At 36.5% G+C, this 16,751-nt stretch overlaps 10 non-coding genes across 10 annotated transcripts; all 10 read left to right on the forward strand.

Moving 5' to 3' along the window:
• The first annotated feature begins 113 nt into the window (after positions 1-113).
• TRNAK-UUU (transfer RNA lysine (anticodon UUU)) lies at positions 114-186 on the forward strand. Its single transcript has one exon. It is a non-coding gene; the product is annotated as a tRNA-Lys (tRNA).
• A 634-nt stretch (positions 187-820) lies between these two features.
• TRNAK-UUU (transfer RNA lysine (anticodon UUU)) lies at positions 821-893 on the forward strand. The gene has a single exon. It is a non-coding gene; the product is annotated as a tRNA-Lys (tRNA).
• Positions 894-1,527: 634 nt separating this feature from the next.
• On the forward strand, positions 1,528-1,600 carry TRNAK-UUU (transfer RNA lysine (anticodon UUU)). The gene has a single exon. It is a non-coding gene; the product is annotated as a tRNA-Lys (tRNA).
• Positions 1,601-2,228: 628 nt separating this feature from the next.
• Positions 2,229-2,301, forward strand: TRNAK-UUU (transfer RNA lysine (anticodon UUU)). Its single transcript has one exon. It is a non-coding gene; the product is annotated as a tRNA-Lys (tRNA).
• A 3,669-nt stretch (positions 2,302-5,970) lies between these two features.
• Positions 5,971-6,043, forward strand: TRNAK-UUU (transfer RNA lysine (anticodon UUU)). Its single transcript has one exon. It is a non-coding gene; the product is annotated as a tRNA-Lys (tRNA).
• A 2,413-nt stretch (positions 6,044-8,456) lies between these two features.
• TRNAK-UUU (transfer RNA lysine (anticodon UUU)) lies at positions 8,457-8,529 on the forward strand. Its single transcript has one exon. It is a non-coding gene; the product is annotated as a tRNA-Lys (tRNA).
• Positions 8,530-12,198: 3,669 nt separating this feature from the next.
• On the forward strand, positions 12,199-12,271 carry TRNAK-UUU (transfer RNA lysine (anticodon UUU)). Its single transcript has one exon. It is a non-coding gene; the product is annotated as a tRNA-Lys (tRNA).
• Positions 12,272-13,594: 1,323 nt separating this feature from the next.
• On the forward strand, positions 13,595-13,667 carry TRNAK-UUU (transfer RNA lysine (anticodon UUU)). Its single transcript has one exon. It is a non-coding gene; the product is annotated as a tRNA-Lys (tRNA).
• Positions 13,668-15,005: 1,338 nt separating this feature from the next.
• On the forward strand, positions 15,006-15,078 carry TRNAK-UUU (transfer RNA lysine (anticodon UUU)). Its single transcript has one exon. It is a non-coding gene; the product is annotated as a tRNA-Lys (tRNA).
• A 617-nt stretch (positions 15,079-15,695) lies between these two features.
• TRNAK-UUU (transfer RNA lysine (anticodon UUU)) lies at positions 15,696-15,768 on the forward strand. The gene has a single exon. It is a non-coding gene; the product is annotated as a tRNA-Lys (tRNA).
• The last annotated feature ends 983 nt before the right edge of the window (positions 15,769-16,751 follow it).

Below are 16,751 nucleotides of genomic sequence, written 5' to 3' on the forward strand. Positions count from 1 at the left end.
AAAAATATCCAGCACTTTCCGCCATTTTTGTCAGTGTTCAGAGAAAGAACGCTTTTAATTTATTACATATATGGGAGATATATGACTAGGTTTTCCAGGCAGACAGTAAGTGTGCCCGGATAGCTCAGCTGGTAGAGCGTTAGGCTTTTAACCTAACGGTCCAGGGTTCGAGTCCCTGTTCGGGCGATTACCGTTTTCCTCCTTACTTTGATTCATTTGGCCACTAAATGATTCAAATTAGGCAAACTAAAATGCATTATATCTAGAAAATAGGCAAAATAATCTTGTGTGCACCAACAACTAATACCAATATTGAACTTATATTAATGTTATGTCATTTTTATGATATTTGTAGGAATAAGTTTGCATCCAGAACGACTATATTCAAATTTCTCGTGTGTCCCACTATACACACATTCAAATTCAGAAATAAATCGAACACTGTTCAAGACACGACATAAGCTTATCACTAATAATTGCAGCATTTTATTTCAAAATAACAAAGTTCAAAAATGATAGTAAAAATTGGGTCAAGATTTCTCTTGCAGCCCTGAATTCTGCCCAAAACATCTCCAAAGAATATATATTTGGGCCACAAAATGTATTAATCGTTGATACAATGTGTATAGGACATCACCAGCGGGTAAGAGATCGGAGTCTGCCTTCTCAAAATATATTTCATGTGATATTAAAGTGACTGACCTCCAAAAAATATCCAGCTCTTTCCGCCATTTTTGTCAGTGTTCAGAGAAAGAACGCTTTTAATTTATTACATATATGGGAGATATATGACTAGGTTTTCCAGGCGGACAGTAAGTGTGCCCGGATAGCTCAGCTGGTAGAGCGTTAGGCTTTTAACCTAACGGTCCAGGGTTCGAGTCCCTGTTCGGGCGATTACCGTTTTCCTCCTTACTTTGATTCATTTGGCCACTAAATGATTCAAATTAGGCAAACGAAAATGCATTATATCTAGAAAATAGGCAAAATAATCTTGTGTGCACCAACAACTAATACCAATATTGAACTTATATTAATGTCATGTCATTTTTATGATATTTGTAGGAATAAGTTTGCATCCAGAACGACTATATTCAAATTTCTCGTGTGTCCCACTATACACACATTCAAATTCAGAAATAAATCGAACACTGTTCAAGACACGACATAAGCTTATCACTAATATTTGCAGCATTTTATTTCAAAATAACAAAGTTCAAAAATGATAGTAAAAATTGGGTCAAGATTTCTCTTGCAGCCCTGAATTCTGCCCAAAACATCTCCAAAGAATATATATTTGGGCCACAAAATGTATTAATCGTTGATACAATGTGTATAGGACATCACCAGCGGGTAAGAGATCGGAGTCTGCCTTCTCAAAATATATTTCATGTGATATTAAAGTGACTGCCCTCCAAAAAATATCCAGCACTTTCCGCCATTTTTGTCAGTGTTCAGAGAAAGAACGCTTTTAATTTATTACATATATGGGAGATATATGACTAGGTTTTCCAGGCAGACAGTAAGTGTGCCCGGATAGCTCAGCTGGTAGAGCGTTAGGCTTTTAACCTAACGGTCCAGGGTTCGAGTCCCTGTTCGGGCGATTACCGTTTTCCTCCTTACTTTGATTCATTTGGCCACTAAATGATTCAAATTAGGCAAACGAAAATGCATTAGATCTAGAAAATAGGCAAAATAATCTTGTGTGCACCAACAACTAATACTCATATAGAACATATATAATGTCATTTTTATGATATTTGTAGGAATTTGTTTGCATCCAGAACGACTATATTCAAATTTCTCGTGTGTCCCACTATACACACATTCAAATTCAGAAATAAATCGAACACTGTTCAAGACACGACATAAGCTTATCACTAATAATTGCAGCATTTTATTTCAAAATAACAAAGTTCAAAAATGATAGTAAAAATTGGGTCAAGATTTCTCTTGCAGCCCTGAATTCTGCCCAAAACATCTCCAAAGAATATATATTTGGGCCACAAAATGTATTAATCGTTGATACAATGTGTATAGGACATCACCAGCGGGTAAGAGATCGGAGTCTGCCTTCTCAAAATATATTTCATGTGATATTAAAGTGACTGCCCTCCAAAAAATATCCAGCACTTTCCGCCATTTTTGTCAGTGTTCAGAGAAAGAACGCTTTTAATTTATTACATATATGGGAGATATATGACTAGGTTTTCCAGGCAGACAGTAAGTGTGCCCGGATAGCTCAGCTGGTAGAGCGTTAGGCTTTTAACCTAACGGTCCAGGGTTCGAGTCCCTGTTCGGGCGATTACCGTTTTCCTCCTTACTTTGATTCATTTGGCCACTAAATGATTCAAATTAGGCAAACGAAAATGCATTATATCTAGAAAATAGGCAAAATAATCTTGTGTGCACCAACAACTAATACCAATATTGAACTTATATTAATGTTATGTCATTTTTATGATATTTGTAGGAATAAGTTTGCATCCAGAACGACTATATTCAAATTTCTCGTGTGTCCCACTATACTCACATTCAAATTCAGAAATAAATCGAACACTGTTGAAGACACGACATAAGCTTATCACTAATAATTGCAGCATTTTATTTCAAAATAACAAAGTTCAAAAATGATAGTAAAAATTGGGACTATAACTCCATTAAGCCTTGTTTCCATGATTATGAAAAACTAAATATTCTGACCAAGGCAGTAATTTATTTTATTAAAAAACATAAACTAACGTAACGTTTCAACCTTCTAGCAAGGTCTTCTTCAGACTCTGTATCAAGTACAAAAGTTTTTTTTTTTTAAAAAATTGGGTCAAGATTTCTCTTGCAGCCCTGAATTCTGCCCAAAACATCTCCAAAGAATATATATTTTGCCACAAAATGTATTAATCGTTGATACAATGTGTATAGGACATCACCAGCGGGTAAGAGATCGGAGTCTGCCTTCTCAAAATATATTTCATGTGATATTAAAGTGACTGCCCTCCAAAAAATATCCAGCACTTTCCGCCATTTTTGTCAGTGTTCAGAGAAAGAACGCTTGAATTTATTACATATATGGGAGATATATGACTAGGTTTTCCAGGTAGACAGCAAGTGTGCCCGGATAGCTCAGCTGGTTGTCGACCTCTGTGGCGAAGTGGGCCAGGGGTTCTGGGTTCGAGTCCCGGGTAAGACATGGGTATTTGTGTTCGTCCAGTTGATAAGAAACAAAGAAAAGTGTAAGAATTGAAAAGTGTAAAAGTGATAAAAAGAGTGAATGGTGGGGGATACCTCCGTGTAGGGGGTATTTTAAAAAAAAAAAAAAAGTGGTTAGCAGAGCGCGCTACAACGCCAGGGGTTCCGGGTTCGAGTCCCGGGTAAGGCATGGGTATTTGTTATTGTCTGTCCTGAAAAGTCCTGAAATAGAAATGTAAATGATATGAATGAATGAAGTGTGATGGGGAAAGCTTCCGCTTAGGGGCTTTCCATTTATATTAAAAAAAAAAAAAAAGCTGGTAGAGCGTTAGGCTTTTAACCTAACGGTCCAGGGTTCGAGTCCCTGTTCGGGCGATTACCGTTTTCCTCCTTACTTTGATTCATTTGGCCACTAAATGATTCAAATTAGGCAAACGAAAATGCATTATAACTAGAAAATAGGCAAAACAATCTTGTGTGCACCAACAACTAATACTCATATAGAACTTATATTATGTCATTTTTATGATATTTGTAGGACTTTTTTTGCATCCAGAACGTCTATATTCAAATTTCTCGTGTGTCCCACTATACACACATTCAAATTCAGAAATAAATCGAACACTGTTCAAGACACGACATAAGCTTATCACTAATAATTGCAGCATTTTATTTCAAAATAACAAATTTCAAAAATGATAGTAAAAAGTGCTGCTCTTTCTGCCATGAATTCTGCCCAAAACATCTCCAAAGAATATATATTTTGCCACAAAATGTATTAATCGTTGATACAATGTGTATAGGACGTCACCAGCGGGTAAGAGATCGGAGTCTGCCTTCTCAAAATATATTTCATGTGATATTAAAGTGACTGCCCTCCAAAAAATATCGAGCACTTTCCACAATTTTTGTCAGTGTTCAGGGAAAGAACGCTTTAATTTATTACATATATGGGAGATATATGACTAGGTTTTCCAGGTAGACAGTAAGTGTGCCCGGATACCTCAGCTGGTAGAGCGTTAGGCTTTTAACCTAACGGTCCAGGGTTCGAGTCCCTGTTCGGGCGGTTACCGTTTTCCTCCTTACTTTGATTCATTTGGCCACTAAATGATTCAAATTAGGCAAACGAAAATGCATTATATCTAGAAAATAGGCAAAATAATCTTGTGTGCACCAACAACTAAAACCCATATTGAACTTATATTAATGTTATGTCATTTTTATGATATTTGTAGGAATAAGTTTGCATCCAGAACGACTATATTCAAATTTCTCGTGTGTCCCACTATACACACATTCAAATTCAGAAATAAATCGAACACTGTTCAAGACACGACATAAGCTTATCACTAATAATTGCAGCATTTTATTTCAAAATAACAAAGTTCAAAAATGATAGTAAAAATTGGGTCAAGATTTCTCTTGCAGCCCTGAATTCTGCCCAAAACATCTCCAAAGAATATATATTTTGCCACAAAATGTATTAATCGTTGATACAATGTGTATAGGACATCACCAGCGGGTAAGAGATCGGAGTCTGCCCTCTCAAAATATATTTCATGTGATATTAAAGTGACTGCCCTCCAAAAAATATCCAGCACTTTCCGCCATTTTTGTCAGTGTTCAGAGAAAGAACGCTTGAATTTATTACATATATGGGAGATATATGACTAGGTTTTCCAGGTAGACAGCAAGTGTGCCCGGATAGCTCAGCTGGTTGTCGACCTCTGTGGCGAAGTGGGCCAGGGGTTCTGGGTTCGAGTCCCGGGTAAGACATGGGTATTTGTGTTCGTCCAGTTGATAAGAAACAAAGAAAAGTGTAAGAATTGAAAAGTGTAAAAGTGATAAAAAGAGTGAATGGTGGGGGATACCTCCGTGTAGGGGGTATTTTTTTTTAAAAAAAAAAAAAAAGTGGTTAGCAGAGTGCGCTACAACGCCAGGGGTTCCGGGTTCGAGTCCCGGGTAAGGCATGGGTATTTGTTATTGTCTGTCCTGAAAAGTCCTGAAATAGAAATGTAAATGATATGAATGAATGAAGTGTGATGGGGAAAGCTTCCGCTTAGGGGCTTTCCATTTATATTAAAAAAAAAAAAAAAAAAAGCTGGTAGAGCGTTAGGCTTTTAACCTAACGGTCCAGGGTTCGAGTCCCTGTTCGGGCGGTTACCGTTTTCCTCCTTACTTTGATTCATTTGGCCACTAAATGATTCAAATTAGGCAAACGAAAATGCATTATAACTAGAAAATAGGCAAAACAATCTTGTGTGCACCAACAACTAATACTCATATAGAACTTATATTATGTCATTTTTATGATATTTGTAGGAATTTGTTTGCATCCAGAACGACTATATTCAAATTTCTCGTGTGTCCCACTATACACACATTCAAATTCAGAAATAAATCGAACACTGTTCAAGACACGACATAAGCTTATCACTAATAATTGCAGCATTTTATTTCAAAATAACAAAGTTCAAAAATGATAGTAAAAATTGGGTCAAGATTTCTCTTGCAGCCCTGAATTCTGCCCAAAACATCTCCAAAGAATATATATTTGGGCCACAAAATGTATTAATCGTTGATACAATGTGTATAGGACATCACCAGCGGGTAAGAGATCGGAGTCTGCCTTCTCAAAATATATTTCATGTGATATTAAAGTGACTGCCCTCCAAAAAATATCCAGCACTTTCCGCCATTTTTGTCAGTGTTCAGAGAAAGAACGCTTTTAATTTATTACATATATGGGAGATATATGACTAGGTTTTCCAGGCAGACAGTAAGTGTGGCCGGATAGCTCAGCTGGTAGAGCGTTAGGCTTTTAACCTAACGGTCCAGGGTTCGAGTCCCTGTTCGGGCGATTACCGTTTTCCTCCTTACTTTGATTCATTTGGCCACTAAATGATTCAAATTAGGCAAACGAAAATGCATTATAACTAGAAAATAGGCAAAACAATCTTGTGTGCACCAACAACTAATACTCATATAGAACTTATATTATGTCATTTTTATGATATTTGTAGGACTTTTTTTGCATCCAGAACGTCTATATTCAAATTTCTCGTGTGTCCCACTATACACACATTCAAATTCAGAAATAAATCGAACACTGTTCAAGACACGACATAAGCTTATCACTAATAATTGCAGCATTTTATTTCAAAATAACAAATTTCAAAAATGATAGTAAAAAGTGCTGCTCTTTCTGCCATGAATTCTGCCCAAAACATCTCCAAAGAATATATATTTTGCCACAAAATGTATTAATCGTTGATACAATGTGTATAGGACGTCACCAGCGGGTAAGAGATCGGAGTCTGCCTTCTCAAAATATATTTCATGTGATATTAAAGTGACTGCCCTCCAAAAAATATCGAGCACTTTCCGCAATTTTTGTCAGTGTTCAGGGAAAGAACGCTTTAATTTATTACATATATGGGAGATATATGACTAGGTTTTCCAGGTAGACAGTAAGTGTGCCCGGATACCTCAGCTGGTAGAGCGTTAGGCTTTTAACCTAACGGTCCAGGGTTCGAGTCCCTGTTCGGGCGGTTACCGTTTTCCTCCTTACTTTGATTCATTTGGCCACTAAATGATTCAAATTAGGCAAACGAAAATGCATTATATCTAGAAAATAGGCAAAATAATCTTGTGTGCACCAACAACTAAAACCCATATTGAACTTATATTAATGTTATGTCATTTTTATGATATTTGTAGGAATAAGTTTGCATCCAGAACGACTATATTCAAATTTCTCGTGTGTCCCACTATACACACATTCAAATTCAGAAATAAATCGAACACTGTTCAAGACACGACATAAGCTTATCACTAATAATTGCAGCATTTTATTTCAAAATAACAAAGTTCAAAAATGATAGTAAAAATTGGGTCAAGATTTCTCTTGCAGCCCTGAATTCTGCCCAAAACATCTCCAAAGAATATATATTTTGCCACAAAATGTATTAATCGTTGATACAATGTGTATAGGACATCACCAGCGGGTAAGAGATCGGAGTCTGCCCTCTCAAAATATATTTCATGTGATATTAAAGTGACTGCCCTCCAAAAAATATCCAGCACTTTCCGCCATTTTTGTCAGTGTTCAGAGAAAGAACGCTTGAATTTATTACATATATGGGAGATATATGACTAGGTTTTCCAGGTAGACAGCAAGTGTGCCCGGATAGCTCAGCTGGTTGTCGACCTCTGTGGCGAAGTGGGCCAGGGGTTCTGGGTTCGAGTCCCGGGTAAGACATGGGTATTTGTGTTCGTCCAGTTGATAAGAAACAAAGAAAAGTGTAAGAATTGAAAAGTGTAAAAGTGATAAAAAGAGTGAATGGTGGGGGATACCTCCGTGTAGGGGGTATTTTTTTTAAAAAAAAAAAAAAAAAGTGGTTAGCAGAGTGCGCTACAACGCCAGGGGTTCCGGGTTCGAGTCCCGGGTAAGGCATGGGTATTTGTTATTGTCTGTCCTGAAAAGTCCTGAAATAGAAATGTAAATGATATGAATGAATGAAGTGTGATGGGGAAAGCTTCCGCTTAGGGGCTTTCCATTTATATTAAAAAAAAAAAAAAAAAAAGCTGGTAGAGCGTTAGGCTTTTAACCTAACGGTCCAGGGTTCGAGTCCCTGTTCGGGCGGTTACCGTTTTCCTCCTTACTTTGATTCATTTGGCCACTAAATGATTCAAATTAGGCAAACGAAAATGCATTATAACTAGAAAATAGGCAAAACAATCTTGTGTGCACCAACAACTAATACTCATATAGAACTTATATTATGTCATTTTTATGATATTTGTAGGAATTTGTTTGCATCCAGAACGACTATATTCAAATTTCTCGTGTGTCCCACTATACACACATTCAAATTCAGAAATAAATCGAACACTGTTCAAGACACGACATAAGCTTATCACTAATAATTGCAGCATTTTATTTCAAAATAACAAAGTTCAAAAATGATAGTAAAAATTGGGTCAAGATTTCTCTTGCAGCCCTGAATTCTGCCCAAAACATCTCCAAAGAATATATATTTGGGCCACAAAATGTATTAATCGTTGATACAATGTGTATAGGACATCACCAGCGGGTAAGAGATCGGAGTCTGCCTTCTCAAAATATATTTCATGTGATATTAAAGTGACTGCCCTCCAAAAAATATCCAGCACTTTCCGCCATTTTTGTCAGTGTTCAGAGAAAGAACGCTTTTAATTTATTACATATATGGGAGATATATGACTAGGTTTTCCAGGCAGACAGTAAGTGTGGCCGGATAGCTCAGCTGGTAGAGCGTTAGGCTTTTAACCTAACGGTCCAGGGTTCGAGTCCCTGTTCGGGCGATTACCGTTTTCCTCCTTACTTTGATTCATTTGGCCACTAAATGATTCAAATTAGGCAAACGAAAATGCATTATATCTAGAAAATAGGCAAAATAATCTTGTGTGCACCAACAACTAATACCAATATTGAACTTATATTAATGTTATGTCATTTTTATGATATTTGTAGGAATAAGTTTGCATCCAGAACGACTATATTCAAATTTCTCGTGTGTCCCACTATACTCACATTCAAATTCAGAAATAAATCGAACACTGTTGAAGACACGACATAAGCTTATCACTAATAATTGCAGCATTTTATTTCAAAATAACAAAGTTCAAAAATGATAGTAAAAATTGGGACTATAACTCCATTAAGCCTTGTTTCCATGATTATGAAAAACTAAATATTCTGACCAAGGCAGTAATTTATTTTATTAAAAAACATAAACTAACGTAACGTTTCAACCTTCTAGCAAGGTCTTCTTCAGACTCTGTATCAAGTACAAAAGTTTTTTTTTTTTAAAAAATTGGGTCAAGATTTCTCTTGCAGCCCTGAATTCTGCCCAAAACATCTCCAAAGAATATATATTTTGCCACAAAATGTATTAATCGTTGATACAATGTGTATAGGACATCACCAGCGGGTAAGAGATCGGAGTCTGCCTTCTCAAAATATATTTCATGTGATATTAAAGTGACTGCCCTCCAAAAAATATCCAGCACTTTCCGCCATTTTTGTCAGTGTTCAGAGAAAGAACGCTTGAATTTATTACATATATGGGAGATATATGACTAGGTTTTCCAGGTAGACAGCAAGTGTGCCCGGATAGCTCAGCTGGTTGTCGACCTCTGTGGCGAAGTGGGCCAGGGGTTCTGGGTTCGAGTCCCGGGTAAGACATGGGTATTTGTGTTCGTCCAGTTGATAAGAAACAAAGAAAAGTGTAAGAATTGAAAAGTGTAAAAGTGATAAAAAGAGTGAATGGTGGGGGATACCTCCGTGTAGGGGGTATTTTAAAAAAAAAAAAAAAGTGGTTAGCAGAGCGCGCTACAACGCCAGGGGTTCCGGGTTCGAGTCCCGGGTAAGGCATGGGTATTTGTTATTGTCTGTCCTGAAAAGTCCTGAAATAGAAATGTAAATGATATGAATGAATGAAGTGTGATGGGGAAAGCTTCCGCTTAGGGGCTTTCCATTTATATTAAAAAAAAAAAAAAAGCTGGTAGAGCGTTAGGCTTTTAACCTAACGGTCCAGGGTTCGAGTCCCTGTTCGGGCGATTACCGTTTTCCTCCTTACTTTGATTCATTTGGCCACTAAATGATTCAAATTAGGCAAACGAAAATGCATTATAACTAGAAAATAGGCAAAACAATCTTGTGTGCACCAACAACTAATACTCATATAGAACTTATATTATGTCATTTTTATGATATTTGTAGGACTTTTTTTGCATCCAGAACGTCTATATTCAAATTTCTCGTGTGTCCCACTATACACACATTCAAATTCAGAAATAAATCGAACACTGTTCAAGACACGACATAAGCTTATCACTAATAATTGCAGCATTTTATTTCAAAATAACAAATTTCAAAAATGATAGTAAAAAGTGCTGCTCTTTCTGCCATGAATTCTGCCCAAAACATCTCCAAAGAATATATATTTTGCCACAAAATGTATTAATCGTTGATACAATGTGTATAGGACGTCACCAGCGGGTAAGAGATCGGAGTCTGCCTTCTCAAAATATATTTCATGTGATATTAAAGTGACTGCCCTCCAAAAAATATCGAGCACTTTCCACAATTTTTGTCAGTGTTCAGGGAAAGAACGCTTTAATTTATTACATATATGGGAGATATATGACTAGGTTTTCCAGGTAGACAGTAAGTGTGCCCGGATACCTCAGCTGGTAGAGCGTTAGGCTTTTAACCTAACGGTCCAGGGTTCGAGTCCCTGTTCGGGCGGTTACCGTTTTCCTCCTTACTTTGATTCATTTGGCCACTAAATGATTCAAATTAGGCAAACGAAAATGCATTATATCTAGAAAATAGGCAAAATAATCTTGTGTGCACCAACAACTAAAACCCATATTGAACTTATATTAATGTTATGTCATTTTTATGATATTTGTAGGAATAAGTTTGCATCCAGAACGACTATATTCAAATTTCTCGTGTGTCCCACTATACACACATTCAAATTCAGAAATAAATCGAACACTGTTCAAGACACGACATAAGCTTATCACTAATAATTGCAGCATTTTATTTCAAAATAACAAAGTTCAAAAATGATAGTAAAAATTGGGTCAAGATTTCTCTTGCAGCCCTGAATTCTGCCCAAAACATCTCCAAAGAATATATATTTTGCCACAAAATGTATTAATCGTTGATACAATGTGTATAGGACATCACCAGCGGGTAAGAGATCGGAGTCTGCCCTCTCAAAATATATTTCATGTGATATTAAAGTGACTGCCCTCCAAAAAATATCCAGCACTTTCCGCCATTTTTGTCAGTGTTCAGAGAAAGAACGCTTGAATTTATTACATATATGGGAGATATATGACTAGGTTTTCCAGGTAGACAGCAAGTGTGCCCGGATAGCTCAGCTGGTTGTCGACCTCTGTGGCGAAGTGGGCCAGGGGTTCTGGGTTCGAGTCCCGGGTAAGACATGGGTATTTGTGTTCGTCCAGTTGATAAGAAACAAAGAAAAGTGTAAGAATTGAAAAGTGTAAAAGTGATAAAAAGAGTGAATGGTGGGGGATACCTCCGTGTAGGGGGTATTTTTTTTAAAAAAAAAAAAAAAAGTGGTTAGCAGAGTGCGCTACAACGCCAGGGGTTCCGGGTTCGAGTCCCGGGTAAGGCATGGGTATTTGTTATTGTCTGTCCTGAAAAGTCCTGAAATAGAAATGTAAATGATATGAATGAATGAAGTGTGATGGGGAAAGCTTCCGCTTAGGGGCTTTCCATTTATATTAAAAAAAAAAAAAAAAAAAGCTGGTAGAGCGTTAGGCTTTTAACCTAACGGTCCAGGGTTCGAGTCCCTGTTCGGGCGGTTACCGTTTTCCTCCTTACTTTGATTCATTTGGCCACTAAATGATTCAAATTAGGCAAACGAAAATGCATTATAACTAGAAAATAGGCAAAACAATCTTGTGTGCACCAACAACTAATACTCATATAGAACTTATATTATGTCATTTTTATGATATTTGTAGGAATTTGTTTGCATCCAGAACGACTATATTCAAATTTCTCGTGTGTCCCACTATACACACATTCAAATTCAGAAATAAATCGAACACTGTTCAAGACACGACATAAGCTTATCACTAATAATTGCAGCATTTTATTTCAAAATAACAAAGTTCAAAAATGATAGTAAAAATTGGGTCAAGATTTCTCTTGCAGCCCTGAATTCTGCCCAAAACATCTCCAAAGAATATATATTTGGGCCACAAAATGTATTAATCGTTGATACAATGTGTATAGGACATCACCAGCGGGTAAGAGATCGGAGTCTGCCTTCTCAAAATATATTTCATGTGATATTAAAGTGACTGCCCTCCAAAAAATATCCAGCACTTTCCGCCATTTTTGTCAGTGTTCAGAGAAAGAACGCTTTTAATTTATTACATATATGGGAGATATATGACTAGGTTTTCCAGGCAGACAGTAAGTGTGGCCGGATAGCTCAGCTGGTAGAGCGTTAGGCTTTTAACCTAACGGTCCAGGGTTCGAGTCCCTGTTCGGGCGATTACCGTTTTCCTCCTTACTTTGATTCATTTGGCCACTAAATGATTCAAATTAGGCAAACGAAAATGCATTATAACTAGAAAATAGGCAAAACAATCTTGTGTGCACCAACAACTAATACTCATATAGAACTTATATTATGTCATTTTTATGATATTTGTAGGACTTTTTTTGCATCCAGAACGTCTATATTCAAATTTCTCGTGTGTCCCACTATACACACATTCAAATTCAGAAATAAATCGAACACTGTTCAAGACACGACATAAGCTTATCACTAATAATTGCAGCATTTTATTTCAAAATAACAAATTTCAAAAATGATAGTAAAAAGTGCTGCTCTTTCTGCCATGAATTCTGCCCAAAACATCTCCAAAGAATATATATTTTGCCACAAAATGTATTAATCGTTGATACAATGTGTATAGGACGTCACCAGCGGGTAAGAGATCGGAGTCTGCCTTCTCAAAATATATTTCATGTGATATTAAAGTGACTGCCCTCCAAAAAATATCGAGCACTTTCCGCAATTTTTGTCAGTGTTCAGGGAAAGAACGCTTTAATTTATTACATATATGGGAGATATATGACTAGGTTTTCCAGGTAGACAGTAAGTGTGCCCGGATACCTCAGCTGGTAGAGCGTTAGGCTTTTAACCTAACGGTCCAGGGTTCGAGTCCCTGTTCGGGCGGTTACCGTTTTCCTCCTTACTTTGATTCATTTGGCCACTAAATGATTCAAATTAGGCAAACGAAAATGCATTATATCTAGAAAATAGGCAAAATAATCTTGTGTGCACCATCAACTAAAACCCATATTGAACTTATATTAATGTTATGTCATTTTTATGATATTTGTAGGAATAAGTTTGCATCCAGAACGACTATATTCAAATTTCTCGTGTGTCCCACTATACACACATTCAAATTCAGAAATAAATCGAACACTGTTCAAGACACGACATAAGCTTATCACTAATAATTGCAGCATTTTATTTCAAAATAACAAAGTTCAAAAATGATAGTAAAAATTGGGTCAAGATTTCTCTTGCAGCCCTGAATTCTGCCCAAAACATCTCCAAAGAATATATATTTTGCCACAAAATGTATTAATCGTTGATACAATGTGTATAGGACATCACCAGCGGGTAAGAGATCGGAGTCTGCCTTCTCAAAATATATTTCATGTGATATTAAAGTGACTGCCCTCCAAAAAATATCGAGCACTTTCCGCCATTTTTGTCAGTGTTCAGAGAAAGAACGCTTGAATTTATTACATATATGGGAGATATATGACTAGGTTTTCCAGGTAGACAGTAAGTGTGCCCGGATAGCTCAGCTGGTAGAGCGTTAGGCTTTTAACCTAACGGTCCAGGGTTCGAGTCCCTGTTCGGGCGGTTACCGTTTTCCTCCTTACTTTGATTCATTTGGCCACTAAATGATTCAAATTAGGCAAACGAAAATGCATTATATCTAGAAAATAGGCAAAATAATTTTGTGTGCACCAACAACTAATACCCATATTGAACTTATATTAATGTTATGTCATTTTTATGATATTTGTAGGAATAAGTTTGCATCAAGAACGACTATATTCAAATTTCTCGTGTGTCCCGCTATACACACATTCAAATTCAGAAATAAATCGAACAGTGTTCAAGACACGACATAAGCTTATCACTAATAATTGCAGCAATTTATTTCAAAATAATAAAGTTCAAAAATGATAGTAAAAAGTGGGTCACGATTTCTCTTGCTGCCCTGAATTCTGCCCAAAACAACTCCAAAGAATATATATTTTGCCACAAAATGTATTAATCGTTGATACAATGTGTATAGGACATCACCAGCGGGTAAGAGATCGGAGTCTGCCTTCTCAAAATATATTTCATGTGATATTAAAGTGACTGCCCTCCAAAAAATATCCAGCACTTTCCGCAATTTTTGTCAGTGTTCAGGGAAAGAACGCTTTTAATTTATTACATATATGGGAGATATATGACTAGGTTTTCCAGGTAGACAGTAAGTGTGCCCGGATACCTCAGCTGGTAGAGCGTTAGGCTTTTAACCTAACGGTCCAGGGTTCGAGTCCCTGTTCGGGCGGTTACCGTTTTCCTCCTTACTTAGATTCATTTGGCAACTAAATGATTCAAATTAGGCAAACGAAAATGCATTATATCTAGAAAATAGGCAAAATAATCTTGTGTGCACCAACAACTAAAACCCATATTGAACTTATATTAATGTTATGTCATTTTTATGATATTTGTAGGAATAAGTTTGCATCCAGAACGACTATATTCAAATTTCTCGTGTGTCCCACTATACACACATTCAAATTCAGAAATAAATCGAACACTGTTCAAGACACGACATAAGCTTATCACTAATAATTGCAGCATTTTATTTCAAAATAACAAAGTTCAAAAATGATAGTAAAAATTGGGTCAAGATTTCTCTTGCAGCCCTGAATTCTGCCCAAAACATCTCCAAAGAATATATATTTTGCCACAAAATGTATTAATCGTTGATACAATGTGTATAGGACATCACCAGCGGGTAAGAGATCGGAGTCTGCCTTCTCAAAATATATTTCATGTGATATTAAAGTGACTGCCCTCCAAAAAATATCCAGCACTTTCCGCCATTTTTGTCAGTGTTCAGAGAAAGAACGCTTGAATTTATTACATATATGGGAGATATATGACTAGGTTTTCCAGGTAGACAGCAAGTGTGCCCGGATAGCTCAGCTGGTAGAGCGTTAGGCTTTTAACCTAACGGTCCAGGGTTCGAGTCCTTGTTCGGGCGGTTACCGTTTTCCTCCTTACTTTGATTCATTTGGCCACTAAATGATTCAAATTAGGCAAACGAAAATGCATTATAACTAGAAAATAGGCAAAACAATCTTGTGTGCACCAACAACTAATACTCATATAGAACTTATATTATGTCATTTTTATGATATTTGAAGGAATTTGTTGGCATCCAGAACGACTATATTCAAATTTCTCGTGTGTCCCACTATACACACATTCAAATTCAGAAATAAATCGAACACTGTTCAAGACACGACATAGCTTATCACTAATAATTGCAGCATTTTATTTCAAAATAACAAATTTCAAAAATGATAGTAAAAAGTGCTGCTCTTTCTGCCATGAATTCTGCCCAAAACATCTCCAAAGAATATATATTTTGCCACAAAATGTATTAATCGTTGATACAATGTGTATAGGACATCACCAGCGGGTAAGAGATCGGAGTCTGCCTTCTCAAAATATATTTCATGTGATATTAAAGTGACTGCCCTCCAAAAAATATCGAGCACTTTCCGCCATTTTTGTCAGTGTTCAGAGAAAGAACGCTTGAATTTATTACATATATGGGAGATATATGACTAGGTTTTCCAGGTAGACAGTAAGTGTGCCCGGATAGCTCAGCTGGTAGAGCGTTAGGCTTTTAACCTAACGGTCCAGGGTTCGAGTCCCTGTTCGGGCGGTTACCGTTTTCCTCCTTACTTTGATTCATTTGGCCACTAAATGATTCAAATTAGGCAAACGAAAATGCATTATATCTAGAAAATAGGCAAAATAATCTTGTGTGCACCAACAACTAATACTCATATTGAACTTATATTAATGTTATATCATTTTTATGATATTTGTAGGAATAAGTTTGCATCAAGAACGACTATATTCAAATTTCTCGTGTGTCCCACTATACACACATTCAAATTCAGAAATAAATCGAACACTGTTCAAGACACGACATAAGCTTATCACTAATAATTGCAGCATTTTATTTCAAAATAACAAAGTTCAAAAATGATAGTAAAAAGTGGGTCACGATTTCTCTTGCTGCCCTGAATTCTGCCCAAAACATCTCCAAAGAATATATATTTTGCCACAAAATGTATTAATCGTTGATACAATGTGTATAGGACATCACCAGCGGGTAAGAGATCGGAGTCTGCCTTCTCAAAATATATTTCATGTGATATTAAAGTGACTGCCCTCCAAAAAATATCCAGCACTTTAAGCAATTTTTGTCAGTGTTCAGGGAAAGAACGCTTTTAATTTATTACATATATGGGAGATATATGACTAGGTTTTCCAGGTAGACAGTAAGTGTGCCCGGATACCTCAGCTGGTAGAGCGTTACGCTTTTAACCTAACGGTCCAGGGTTCGAGTCCCTGTTCGGGCGGTTACCGTTTTCCTCCTTACTTTGATTCATTTGGCCACTAAATGATTCAAATTAGGCAAACTAAAATGCATTATATCTAGAAAATAGGCAAAATAATCTTGTGTGCACCAACAACTAAAACCCATATTGAACTTATATTAATGTTATGTCATTTTTATGATATTTGTAGGAATAAGTTTGCATCAAGAACGACTATATTCAAATTTCTCGTGTGTCCCACTATACACACATTCAAATTCAGAAATAAATCGAACACTGTTCAAGACACGACATAAGC

This window comes from Lepisma saccharinum, chromosome 2, assembly GCF_977018435.1.
Source record: "Lepisma saccharinum chromosome 2, izLepSacc3.1, whole genome shotgun sequence".
Taxonomy (NCBI): domain Eukaryota; kingdom Metazoa; phylum Arthropoda; class Insecta; order Zygentoma; family Lepismatidae; genus Lepisma; species Lepisma saccharinum.